This window comes from Micropterus salmoides, unplaced genomic scaffold (genome assembly GCF_014851395.1).
Source record: "Micropterus salmoides isolate LMB-PRFRI ecotype aquatic unplaced genomic scaffold, ASM1485139v1 Ms_hic_scaffold_973, whole genome shotgun sequence".
Lineage (NCBI taxonomy): Eukaryota > Metazoa > Chordata > Actinopteri > Centrarchiformes > Centrarchidae > Micropterus > Micropterus salmoides.
Genome location: NW_024044763.1, coordinates 25,278 through 39,030, shown reverse-complemented (window position 1 = coordinate 39,030; position 13,753 = coordinate 25,278). Strand labels below are relative to the sequence as shown.

Here is a 13,753-nt window from a genome sequence, read left to right as displayed (position 1 = left end):
TCGTCCCTGTCTAAAAGGTGTGTTCAGTGTTGCTTTACCTGATCGGTGCTTGTAAAATATCCACGGTGCCTGCGTCTTCTAACGTCATAGCGATTTCTACACAAACATACACACAGAGACCCTCAGTGACCCATCCGTCACCCAAAGCTGTCAACTTGGGGAAACTGTGCTGCTGTCGTTCTCTTGCACCATAGATGCTGCTTAAAGTTAACAATGTTGGATTATTGTTTCTTATTTCATGGGCTATATGAGATTTTGGAGTAATGCATATATAATAGTTTTTAAAAAGAAAGTATTACATTTTAGAAGTTCAATAGTTTGTTTCCTAAGGCAATGAGTAATCCTGTTAAATAACTGTGATCTCAATATTGACCAAAATAATTAGCAGCCCTACATGAACATTTACTTTAAGTCATGAAATTTGTGGTGTGAAACTGCACCTCTGCCTTCTTTCTGTACAAGCTAATGCTTCATTCAATAAAAATTTTTTATTTTGAACTTTTGAAATGGTTTTACATTTGTTGAACAGCACATTATGACTTGTTTGGGACTTGAAACTCAAAGTTTAAGACTTGGACTTGACTTGGACTTGTTGGTCCTTGACTTGAGACTTGACTCGGACTCGGACCAGTCATGATCGGTCTGGACTTGGGACTCGACTTGGGACTTGATTGCTAAGACTTGAGACTTGACTCGGACTTGTAAAACGATGACTTGGTCCCACTTCTGGGTTACAATGTTCTGTCTTTGTTGAAGCTGTTTTACAGAGGTGCTGAGGTGTTAAATCCTTTCATGTAGGTTATAAATGTGATGAATGTGCAGTAATTAATGATGTACCGTATATTGAATCAAGACAAACCAATTTAATTGGCTAGCTGTCACATCTTTAGCCATTAATACCTCTGAGTTATCACTCCACCCAAAAAAGCACCATAGATCCATACTGATCAGTCTCTAAGTGACAATGGATGACAGGCAATATGGGCAAATTATGTCATTATCTACATGACACACAGTAATTATCAAGGAGTTGAGTTAATAATTAATCTCACCTTATTTGAGTTGGCTGTACTTTGCCTCATAAAAGCAAATTTCCATATAACTTTACCCTGTTTGTTTCACTTTCAGTTTGAGTTTAATGGGTCTGTCCAGTATTCTCCCCCTTCATCTGATTCAACTCCCCACCAGCTTAAGGTCTATTAAGACTTATGACCACAGATCTGATGATATGACATGCCTGAAAGCAGTATGCAAAGCCAGGGGTCAGCACACTGAGATCCCCGTCTCTGCCTTGTTGCCCAGCTGGCAATACATCTGACCACAATGCCTAAGTGGGCCCACGGGGTAGCAGCTCCATATAGCTTTTTTGGACTGTTCCCGACTGGGCCCCATGGATTTAGACTTGGCCACAAGATGCTCACTGTTACCTTCCATTCCAGGTCTGGCTCCACGAGCAAGGCCACAGTTTTCCTGTTGCAGGTGACATGCAGCACCTCCTTCTTGGCCAATTCATGGGGTCTGTGAATTGCTCTTAGCCTGGCCCGTCCCCTGGGGCAGCAACGACTATAAAACATTAAAGTACAGGTATATAATAAATACTAAAAAATCTAAATGAGTTTAGGTTTGTACAGCCGAGGAATAGGAGAGCTAAACATGTAGACCTTATTTCAGTGGCCTTTTCTTACAAAATCAACTTCAAATAAATTTGAGAAAAGCTATGTTTCATTAATTGGTTGAGAAATCAATGAGATGCCAGTCACAGACCCTCAGTGGTCACTAGACTCCAATCTGAAATCCTCTAGTTAAGGATACTGCTTATAAGAAACATAGATATTGTTTCTACAAAACACACAGAACTATCATTGCATCACTTAAATTCACCTCCCTATGCATCCCTATGGAAGCTAATTTTTAAGTTTACAACTCTTGTAGGGCAATTCTGATTACATTGTTTATGCATATTATCCGGATTAACGTGAGACAGATCATAGTTTTTCGGTCTGTATCTCTCATTTTATGCAATTTAGTGAGCCAAGCTGTAGAAAGGTAGCTAGAGTGTTCTCTTCAACCAAACACAGTGCTTCGCCCACTGCCTTGTTTGAAGCCCAGCTCCATTGTATTTTGACAATGTCCTTACAATGTTGATAACCCACATAGTTCGCAAAAATTTTTTGACAAAGAGCTTAATTTTGTGCTTAAAGTTGCAAAAGTTGTCTACTTGCTAAAACGGGGTAGTGACGTATGACTAGTAATTCCACAAGTCATATGTCCTCCATTAAATATTGAACTAGTCAGTAGTGTTGTAGTACTCGAGACCGGTCTTAAGACCACTTTTTGATGGTCTTGGTCTTGTCTCTGTCTCGGACATTGAGGACTCGGGATTTTATTTCAAGACCAGTCAAGACCATAACTTTGGGAATATCAATAAATTGCTTTTGCATTGTCTGATTTGTTAACATCCTAACTTTGATTGGAAGTAAAACAAATTGCTTCAAATGCAAAATAACCCTAATTAATGACTGTCACCCCTCCCTGCGATGCTTACGTTAATTTCAGCTCTTAGTGTTTGTATGTAGGTGTTTTAATGGGAATGTGGATCTTTCAGATCAATTTGAGAAGTACCTATGATCTCGTTCCACATTTTATTGCGTGCCATGCAATGCAGGGAACTGGTCTTGGTCTTGACTCGGTCTCGCCCTCCTTCGGTCTTGGTCTCGACTGCTCTCAGCCCCTAAAATGCTTGGTCTTGTCTCGATCTCGATAAACTCCGGTCTTGGCCTTGACTTGGTCTCCGTTTGGGTGGTCTTGACTACAACACTACTAGTCAGTCACATCACTGGTCTTGTGCTCTGAAGCAGCTGTGCCAAGGTAAACATTGCTATCGGAAAAGAGGTAGTCCAGAATAGTTTTGGATCCAAAACCATGCTGCACTACCTCTTTTCTGATAGCAACAAATTGACAGCTAGTGCACCAGGTATTTTATAGGCCTTAGTGTTCCTGTGTTACCTGTTCTGTTAAAATATTTAAACACTTTGGGCTACTGAGTTGTTTTCTGTTCTTTGGGCTACTAGTAGAGGTGTTGTGATTTATTTCTGAGATGTGTCACTTATACTCAAGTCTCCTAGTATGCACAGTAACTGGGATAGGGGGATGTTGTATCCAAAGAACAGTGCTAGCTTAGTGTTTTTTTATTTCCAAAAGTGTTGTTGTACTGGTGAACAGAGCCTGAGTGCATGGTAGTAATGGTCAGTCGTGGTAAAGGTGCAGTGAGTGCATATGTGTGAACCGGTAAGTCCCATTATATCCATCTTGTGTTGTGTAATATGTGTTCTGTGAATGACTTTGTATTGACACAGTCTTGTATTGGTGTTCTTGGACATGCTAAAGGTGTTTTTGCATATTTCAGTCCAGAATTCATTATTAGTGCTGATGTTAACATCTTTTTTGGAAGAGGTATGGTGGATTCAATGGAAGATAAAAGTTTACATACCGTAAAACTTTTATTAATAGCCCGGGCTATAATTTGCAGGATGAGAGAAGTGTGGCAGAAGTTAGCAGACAGAGGGTGATGGACTTCACATGACATTATTCACAACTTGGATTAATTTTTATGAAAAGTTGTTTTGATTGTTTTGATCGGTGGACCCTTACAGACTAAAGGAATACAAACAGTCAAGGAAGGGACACATTTGGACTTAACAATTGCTTCAAAGGTAACAGGAGTCAGCACTTTTTTTTTTTTTCATCTCTTGTACCATGCTGGTTACACCAATAAATCTATATGAATTAGACTGTGGCTCATTTCCGTTAAATTAACTGAACTGAATTGTGGAGAATCTAACCGATCTAACGATGTGTAGCATGTTCATATTGACATATTGATCATAAGTTTAAACATTAATATTTGTATTAATGATCTAAGCAGCTTAGAAGCAGCTAAAGTGGGCAACCCGGCAGCATTTTATGGTTTTATACATCCAAAGAACTTCTATAAAAACCAAACCAGGCGTTTAATGGAGACCTGCATTTATTTGTCAGAATGTGTTCCCAAACCAGGCCAGTAAACGGGGTAGATGTCATATTTGGGACTCAGTTATTAATTGAAGTTTTATGGTAATTTTGACTGAGGTTTGTTTGAGAAACAGTTTGATGTTGTTAAATAGGGGTGATGGTTGAAGGTTGCTATTGGATGTGTTTTTTCATCACTTTTTAAGTAGAGTTTTAAGCATTCTTAGGTGCACCTGTCCTGCATTAGATTATACTGATAATTATACTATTGGATGAACTGGCTCAGTTTGGTTGCTTTGTTCACTTTCTTATGGTCCAACATTAGCTAAATCGTTAACCACAGATACAGACACTTAAGAGTCACAATCTACCTCACTAACATGTTTTGCACACACACAAATGTAGAAAGAACAAGAAAACTGCACATGTGCATGTGCACCTTTAATTATTTTTACTTAAAGCTACTTAAAACAGCAAAAGTTAAAGATAGAATTTCTGAAACTCCGGTGCCAATTATATTTTTGAGAAAACTACAAACACTAGGACAGCTGAAATAAACAAATAATAACCCTGAGGACATAGGACTGACATTTCCAAACAATTCCAGGGTAAAGGTGAAATAAGGACATCATGTGAATACACTTTTTGCCAAAAAAAGAATGCACATTTAATAAAACACAATCACTCTTTGGGGAACAAATGACCTGAAGGTCTGAAACTGTTACTTTGTTGGACGGAAGTAGAGCTTCTTAGTGAGCATTGAAGCAAAGCAAGGTACTTGCTTCTTCCCAATGGCATTACGGTCCCTACTGTTCCCAACACTCCTCATCGACACTTTCCTGTTGACCAGCGTGAGTAATTCTGTGAATTCAAGAGAGTCCCCATGCTTTTTAAGCAGCTCGCACAGATCCTGGACATACCAGGAGCCGTTGATGGGGTCACGGTGAGAAAAGTAACCTTAACAAACAAAAGAGGGGACAGTGCAGGATAGTTATTGACTGAACAGCAAAAACAAAAGGACATTTACAGTGACTTCTATTTCTAAAATAATTCACTATAGTTTCGAATTACTGTTGCACTGTATTAATGAATAAAATGAAGTATGAATCTAACCATCATGCTGGAACAAGAGCACATTAAGAGTTCACCTTCAGCCACAGAGTAGCACATGATGAAATCCCCAGCAGGAGGGTGTGTACAGCGCTAGCGTCCACCACCACCTCATTCTCCTCAGTCACCAACCCACCGCCCCGGCTACACAGGCAGTCACTGGGTCATCATGCTTGTCTCCACGGCATGCCTAGTGGCGGACACAGCCACACACATTCACTTTTACTTATTTTTAAGAGCCATGAATTTCCAAGTAAAACATAAAAAAACAGGTAATACTGTACATTCCCATATTCTACCTATCATAGTATTATTTTGATTGAGCTTTGGCTTTTGTTTGTATCTACCTGTAATATGAAGATCTTTGGCTTTCCCACAAGGCTCCTACACTTGTTTCCTTTGAACAGGGATGTGATATCCTGAATGCTGATCTTGCCATCGTAGGTGTAGACGTGATCATTCTCGCCGTGGCTCAGGAAGACGAGCAAAAAGCAGTCTGAGTCTGAATGGTCCGCCTCTGCGGCTGATGGGACATCAGGTATTTGTTAAACTTGCTACTGAACAAGTAAAAGTGACCTGTACTACAGCCTTTCACATGTTGGATCTGTTGTTTAGGACAACAAGGAAACAGCTAATTACAGTAACAATGTTGTAGTGCTACCTCCTGAATATATATTTAGTCATGTATGTGTTATAAGTTATCCTGCACATGCTTACCTTGCCTAATTTTATCGAAGACTTTCTCCTGTTTGTAGTCATTGTAAGTCTTCACTTCAAAATTTAGCTTATTCAATCTAAAAGAGAGGTGATAAAAAGTTCTGCATGTCATGAAATACACAGGATATTCTTAGAAAATCTTACCACAATGTTACAGTCACTGTACAAGTACCGACAAGTTCTTAATCACTAAGTTATCCCAAATACAGTTTTCCCTCACCAGCAGCTGGCTGGGAAGTGATACCTTTTCTCCAAGTTATCCCGGTCAGCATTGGTTCCACGTCTGTCCTTCAACTGTGTGCGCCAGGAGAAGCTCTCCTGATTAAAGATAAGTGCAAGGCCTCGTCGTTTGTTGTCCATTTTGTACTCCTCTGCAGGATCCAAAGGTAAAGAACTGTATAATGAAAAAGAGCACAGGAACAAAGACAATATTATGTGGAGTGCTGGACCAGAGAGAAGTGAGATTTTTCAGCTTTTACAACAACACAAACAAGAAGGAACAGTTTACCTGGCATAATTGTCTGTCAGGTTCTCCGTGCATGCTACAAAAAAAATACACTCAAAAGTCAGGCTTTGCTGTTTTTTTATATCAAAAATAGTCTGAACATGTGATTGAAGTTGCCAAAATGCAAAGGGTGGTTAAGCTTTTCAAGATTTTCCTTCTTTGTTAAGCAGTACAACTACAGGTACATAAAATGCTCCACTGCTGCTCAAGCAGCCACTGTTCCACAAGCATAGAGTCCTCATGGTCTTCAGTAGCTGGGTGACAGGTGGAGAAAGATGGCAATGGCTGCTAAAAGAACAGATGCCAAAAGTGGTACCTCCATACTCCACCAGATACAACAACAACTTAGGGTGTTTGATGACTAGGTATCTGACCTTTAAAAAACATTTGGTTTCTGGTTAAGTAGGTACACTTAGCTAAAACTAATTTAATTCAATTCACAACAAAAGTTATCTCATTGCACTTTTCATATACGCAGTACGTCAATACGTCATAAGACGTATTGACGTACTGCTGACGTATTGCGGTAAGCGTGTCGACTCATTTCCGTTTCCGGTGCTTGTGTGTTGGTACCGTGTTGTGCTGCTCTCGCTAAATAACAGTTACATTTGTTTGATTACAGCGGCCAACTGTTCGCTAAACACTTATTCTTTACAGTAATTTTGCCTAAGCACTCACAGTTCTTTCCATCTTTTAGTGACTGCTGTTCAATCTCATAGTTGCTCTAAAGTTTTGGTAACTGACGCTACAGTACTTTAGCTTAGCCGTTAGCGACTTTAGCTTAGCAGCTAGCGATGGCTTCTCCTTCTCCCTCTCTCTCTCCTACTTTCTCCTGCTCGGTGTGTCAGATGTTCAGTTACTCCTCTGCCTCCTTTAGCGGTAATGGTACATGTAATAAGTGTAGTTTATTTATAGACATGGAGGCGAGGCTCAGTGATTTAGAAGTCCGGCTCCGCACCTTGGTAGATCAGTCTTTAGCTACTGTAGCTAGCCAGTCCCCGGTAGTCGGTGCGGAACGGCCTGAGTTAGCCTCTGGTAGCCGTCCTCCGGCATCCCCTGTGCAGCCAGGAAAGGGGGGGGGGGCTGGGTGACTGTCCGAAGGAGGAATAGTCGTAAGCATTCAAAGTCCACGGGGCACCATCAACCTGTTCACGTTTCTAACAGATTTTCCCCACTCAGCGACACACCCGCTGAGAAACCAACTCTGATCATTGGCAGCTCCATTTTGAGAAACGTGAATTTAGCGAAGCCAGCGGCCATAGTTAAGTGCATCCCTGGGGCCAGAGCGGGCGACATTGAGTCTTATTTGAAACTGCTGGCTAAGGATAAACGTAAATACAGTAAGATTGTTATTCACGTCGGCGGTAATGACTCCCGGTTACGCCAATCGGAGGTCACTAAGATTAATGTTGAGTCGGTGTGTACATATGCAAAAACAATGTCGGACACCGTAGTTTTCTCTGGACCCCTGCCAAATCTGACCAGTGATGACATGTATAGCCGCATGTCGTCATTCCGCCGCTGGTTGTCGAGGTGGTGTCCAGCAAACGATGTGGGCTTTGTTGATCATTGGCAGACTTTCTGGGGAAGATCTGGTCTGATCCGGAGAGACGGCATCCATTCCACTTGGGAAGGAGCAGCTCTCATTTCTAGAAATCTGGCCAAGTTTATTAGTGGACCAAATCCATGACAACCCAGAGTTGAGACCAGGAGGCAGAGTCGCAGTTTAACACACTTCTCTGCCCTTCTTTTTCAGCAGTTACTTAGTGAAAATCCTATAGTGACGGTGTCTGCCCCCCGACCATCGAAATTATTTAAAAAGGTAAACAGAAGAGGAGCTGTGCATAAAAACCTCATAAAAATTAAAACCACAAGAGCAATAGTGCAAACGAATAGGAGAGTTAAATGTGGACTCTTAAACATCAGATCTCTCTCTTCTAAAGGTGTACTAGTAAATGAACTAATATCAGATTATGATATTGATTTATTTGGTCTTACTGAAACCTGGCTGGGTGATGGAGAATATGTTAGCCTAAATGAATCCACCCCTCCCAGTCATATTAATACTCACATTCCTCGAGGCACAGGCCGAGGAGGTGGAGTTGCAGCTATCTTCGACTCTAGCCTACTAATCAGCTCTAAACCTAAACCAAACTATAACTCATTTGAAAGTCTTGTTCTTAGTCTTTCGCACCCAAGTTGGAAATCACTGCAACCAATTCTTTTTGTTATAGTGTACCGAGCACCTGGCCCGTACTCTGAATTCTTATCTGAATTTGCAGAGTTTTTGTCAACTTTAGTCCTTAAAACGGACAAAGTTATTATTGTAGGAGATTTTAATATTCATGTGGATGTTGAGAATGACAGCTTTAGTACTGCGTTTATCTCTCTGTTAGATTCCATCGGCTTCTCTCAGAGTGTTCATGAACCGACTCACTGTTTTAACCACACCCTCGACCTTGTTTTGGTGTATGGTATTGAAATTGAACATTTAGTGGTGTTCCCACAGAATCCCTCTTTATCCGACCACTGTTTGATAACTTTTGAGTTTGTATTGCTGAACTACTCGCCATTGGGCAAAAATTTCTATACAAGATGTCTGTCTGATAGTGCCATAGCTAAATTTAAGGATGCGATTCCATCAGCTCTAAATACATTATCTAGTCACAAAGTAACGGAGCTAATTTCAGTCCCTCCCAAATCGATCATCTTGTTGATAGTGCTGCAGGCTCGCTGCGAATGACACTCGACTCTGTAGCCCCTCTAAAAAAGAAAATACTAAAACAAAGACGGTTAGCTCCATGGTATAATACTGAAACTCGCAAATTAAAGCAAATATCACGGAAACTTGAGAGGAATTGGCGTTCCACCAAAGTGGAAAATTCTCGTTTAATTTGGCAAGATAGTCTTAAAACTTATAGGAAGGCCCTCCGTAATGCCAGAGCAGCGTACTACTCGTCATTAATAGAGGAAAATAGGAACAACCCCAGGTTTCTTTTCAGCACTGTAGCCAGGCTGACAGAGAGTCACAGCTCTATTGAGCCAAGTATTCCCATAGCTCTCAGTAGTTACGATTTCATGAGCTTCTTTAATGATAAAATTCTAGCTATTAGAGACAAAATTCACCAAGACCTGCCCTCAATTGGCACCGACTTATCTCTTAACTCAGGAACCTTAGAAACAGCTGTAGAACCAGATACATGTTTAGACTGTTTTGCTTCCCTCAATCTTTACCAACTAACTTCAATAATTTCTTCATCTAAACCATCAACCTGCCTCTTAGACCCCATCCCGACTAGGCTGCTTAAAGATGTTTACCCTTAGTCAGCACCTCTATACTAGATATGATCAATCTATCTTTATCAACAGGCTATGTACCACAGTACTTTAAAGTAGCTGTAATTAAACCTCTTCTGAAAAAGCCCAAACTTGATCCGGATGTTTTAGCCAACTATAGACCTATATCTAACCTTCCATTTCTCTCTAAGGTTCTGGAGAAAGCAGTTGCTAAACAGCTGTGTGACTTTCTACAGAGCAATAGTTTATTTGAGGATTTTCAGTCAGGATTTAGAGCTCATCATAGCACAGAGACAGCACTGGTGAAAATTACTAATGACCTCCTTATTGCATCAGACAAAGGACTTGTCTCTGTACTGGTTTTATTAGATCTTAGTGCTGCATTTGATACCATTGACCATCAGATCCTATTGCAGAGACTGGAATATTTCATTGGCATTAAAGGAACCGCTCTAAGCTGGTTTAAGTCCTATTTATCAGATCGATTTCAGTTTGTACATGTTAACGATGAGTCCTCCATGCACGCCAAAGTTACTCATGGAGTTCCTCAAGGATCTGTCCTTGGACCAATCCTCTTCACTTTATATATGCTTCCTTTAGGCAATATTATCAGGAAACATTCCATAAGCTTTCATTGTTATGCAGATGATACTCAGTTATATCTATCGATCAAGCCAGATGAAACTCATCAGTTAGCTAAACTTCAAATGTGCCTTCAGGATGTTAAAACCTGGATGACCTGTAATTTTCTAATGTTAAACTCAGATAAAACTGAAGTTATTGCTCTGGGGCCTAAGCACCTCCGTGACGCATTATCTAAAGATATAGTTTCCCTGGATGGCATCGCCTTGGCCTCCAGCACCACTGTGAGGAATCTTGGAGTTATCTTTGATCAGGACATGTCGTTTAAGTCTCACATTAAGCAAATTTCAAGGACCGCCTTTTTTCACCTACGTAATATTGCGAAAATCAGGAACATCCTGTCTAAAAATGATGCAGAAAAACTAGTCCATGCATTTGTTACTTCTAGGCTGGATTACTGCAATTCCTTATTATCAGGCTGCTCGAAAAAGTCCATTAAGACTCTTCAGCTGATCCAGAATGCTGCAGCACGTGTTCTGACAGGAACCAGGAAAAGAGAACATTTCTCCTGTTTTAGCTTCTTTGCATTGGCTTCCAGTAAAATCCAGAATAGAATTTAAAATCATTCTTCTTACCTACAAAGCTCTTAATGGTCAGGCACCATCTTATCTTAAAGAGCTCATAGTACCTTACTACCCCACCAGAGCACTGCGCTCCCAGAATGCAGGGTTACTTGTGGTTCCTAGAGTCTCCAAAAGTAGACTAGGAGCCAGAGCGTTCAGCTATCAAGCTCCTCTCCTGTGGAACCAGGTTCCAGTTTGGGTTCAGGAGGCAGACACCATCTCCACATTTAAGAGTAGGCTTAAGACTTTCCTCTTTGATAAAGCTTATAGTTAGGGCTGGCTCAGGTAGTCCTGAACCATCCCTTAGTTATGCTGCTATAGGCCTAGACTGCCGGGGGATTTCCCATGATGCACTGAGCTCCTCTCTCCTCTACTTTCTCTCCCTCTGTATGCAACTTATCCCATTATTGCATGTTACTAACACAACTTCTCCCCTTTCTGGTAGTCTTGTGCTTTCTCGTCTCTCTCTTCTCCTATCACTTCCTGCAGGTTTTCTGGCTCTGGAGCTGTGGAGTCTGGATCTGTGGCTGCGGGTCACCTGCTGCCCCTGTGTTCCTGCTCGACACCTCTACTGCAACGACTATTGTTGCTAGTCTTATTGTTATTATTGTTATTATAATCATTAACATTACGATGGTTACCATTAACACTATTATAAATATCTGTACCATTTTTCATTTAGTCTATAGCAACATTACCTTCACTGTCTGTACCTCTGTGTGTATATTGTGTAGGCTGCCTCCCTCCCCTCTCTCTCTCCTTACATCTCTCTCTCTCTCTCTCTCTCTCTCCCCCCAACCGGTCGAGGCAGATGGCCGCCCACCCTGAGCCATGGTTCTGCTCGAGGTTTCTGCCTCTTAAAAGGAAGTTTTTCCTTGCCTCTGTCGCCTAGTGCTTGCTCTTGGTGGGAACTGTTGGGCTTCTGTAAAAACATCACAGAGTACGGTCTAGACCTGCTCTTTTATGAAAAGCGCTGTGAGATAACTGTTGTTGTGATTTGGCGCTATATAAATAAAATTGAATTGAATTGAAATTGAATATAGAGCAGGTCTAGATCCTACTGTTTGTGATTTTATCTACAGAGACCCAAGACCAAACAATTCCCACCATGAGCAAGCACTTGGTGACACAGGCGAGAAAAAACTTCCTTTTAAGAGGCAGAAACCTTGAGCAGAACCCTGGCTCAGGGTGGGCGGCCATCTGCCTCGACCAGTTGGGGGTGAGGGAGAGAGAGAGAGGGCTGGTGGGGTAGGGGGGAGCAGCAACACGATATCCACACAGAAATACAAACAGTAAAGATAGGAGTGGTACAGACCAGTAGTGCTCTAGAGCTGTTTGTGCAAATAGGAACAAACAACAGTCATAGTTCCTCTCAGCATCTCGTAGTTACACAAAGGTGACCCTCTCATTCTCCGGGGAAAACACAGTTTCTACAAACATGTCTATGATGACAACTGACACAGAGAACTATCAACAAAAGCTTGTTTATTATTTTTATGACAGTTTAACACAACGAGAGAGAGCTGGTGGGGTAGGGGGGAGCAGCCAACACAATATCCACACAGAAATACAAACAGTAAAGGTAGGAGTGGTACAGACCGAAAAGGAACAATGTTACAGATAATTATAGTAGGCTTACTAATAATAATAATACTAATAAGACTTGTAATAATAATTGTAACAAAAGGTGTTGAGCAGGAACATGGTAGCAGCAGGTGACTCATAACCACAGATCCAGACTCCACAGCTCCAGAGCCATAAACACATGCAGAAATCGAGAGAGGAGAGGGATGAGAAAGCACAAGACAATAGGAAAGGAAAATAGTTGGGTTGGTAACGTGCATTAATGGGATAAGGTTGCATACAGATGAGGAGAGAGGAGCTCAGTGCATCATGAGAAGTCCCCGGCAGTCTAAGCCTTATGCAATACAATTATCACAGTCCAGAAATAATCCTACTTTAACAAAGTTTGTAATGTTCAGCTTCCTTCAGTTTCATAGAGGTTTAGATTAAACTTGTCATTTTGGACAATTTATGATTTTTTTGCCAAAGAAGCCAAATTACAGTCAGCAGTCATCAACTCAAACTGCAGTGATTATTTCTGTCAATCATGTGGACAGGGTATAATTTCCCAATCAAGGAAGTTGATCCACTGGTAACAAGGCCCTGTTTGTTTTACTTTTGATAAGAACAAACACTTCTCCTCTCAAATTTGAAACTTTTATAGAAGTACACAAGCTTTAAAAATAGTATGTAACTTAGTGTACAGCAGCTACCAGTCCGGTCTGTTGCTGTTCTGCTGTTTTTAGCACCTCTTCCTGGGAAAGGTAAGACAAAGAGACAAAGTCCTGACATTAAGAATGGTTTAATGATAATAAAAACCTGCCTCACATGTTAGCTTATGATAACTTGGTGACTAACGCAAGAGAAAGAAGACTTACAGTAAAGGCGTGACAGCACTTGTGTAAGAACATAAACGAAAGTAAACAGCGTCACAGGTGATACAGACTTTAACTTTGGACATTTAAAATCATTGCATTTATTTTTCTAATGTTTAAAATGCCAAACACAGTATTCTACAACTTCTCCCTACTTTTCATTAAAAACACATAGTCAATGTTACGTTTTTACCTCCGCAGCGGTCTGGAGTCGACATGTTCGCAGGTTGTCTTCACACCAATGACAAATGAATTTGCTCTGCCAGCCAGCTTTGCAATAAAACAGGATTTACCGGAAGGTTACTCAATGTCTGTGACTGTTTTATTAAACTTGGCCTATTTATAGTAATTATTTGTATTTGATTGATGGGACTATGTAGGGCTATTATTAAACTTGTAAAAGGTATTTAAATTAAAATGACTGATTAATCAACTGAACAGGGAGCAGGCTAAGCAATGTAGTCCAGACGTTC

The 13,753-nt window shown here is 40.8% G+C and overlaps 1 pseudogene; it reads right to left on the bottom strand.

The window, feature by feature from the left end:
* Positions 1–4,444: 4,444 nt before the first annotated feature.
* On the bottom strand, positions 4,445–13,541 carry LOC119896373 (annotated as a pseudogene).
* Between the last annotated feature and the right edge of the window lie 212 nt (positions 13,542–13,753).